Raw genomic sequence first — 853 nt, forward strand, 5'->3', positions numbered from 1 at the left:
ATGCTGAATAATCTGAGAGTTTTGCTTCTTCTTTTTTTACCAGGGAAGGAGATACGGAAAGTGAAATATTAATATAGGATTGTGCCCAGCAGTAATAAAGTTGGTCAACTCACCTCTTCCTCTCTCACATTCTTCTCAGTAGCCCTCCTATAAATGGACGGCTGTGCTCAAAGCCAGCCTGAGCATGCATAACAGAATGATGAAGGGGACACCTGGATCATCTTCACTAAGAATGCAAAGGAAGCTGTCATGTTCAAATACAGCATGCATTTGGTTTTGCGGCATTGTGTATCAAGGTATCCTTTCGTTAAGTTTCAGTGGAAGGGGTGAGTTGTATCAAACTCCCAGATATAAAAAATGTAGCACATAGAAGGCTTTCCAGATGTTTTATTCCCTGTTGTGCTTCTGTAATTTCATGGCATTTTAAAATGAGTGAGAAAAACAAAAATCAATTTGCCCATCAGAGCTTATTCTTCAGGTGGGTTCTCCCTGAATTACATTGAAGAGTTAATAAATTGTTAAAGGCAACTTCTTACAAATTAGTGCGGAGATAGCCCAAAGCGTCTGGGGCCTACTTGCAAAACAGTTTCTCATTTGTGAACCTATCATCAGCTCACCATGAACTTTTCATTATCACTGTGAATTTATCACTAGCTTTAATCAGAGAAGGGCAGGCAGGATTCGTTTGCACAGGAGGCTGGGGAAAAACAAGGCCTGCCAAACTGGTGGTGCTTAAAATGGTGTTTCCCTTCTGTCGCCTGCCAGAGGGAGCTAGTGCAACATGGCTTTCACTGAAATATGAAGTCCACAAAAAGGAAACCCCCAGAATCTGATTCACGTTGATTTCAAAAAG

The sequence above is a fragment of the Podarcis bocagei genome (genome assembly GCF_964188305.1).
Source record: "Podarcis bocagei genome assembly, chromosome: 12".
NCBI lineage: Eukaryota > Metazoa > Chordata > Lepidosauria > Squamata > Lacertidae > Podarcis > Podarcis bocagei.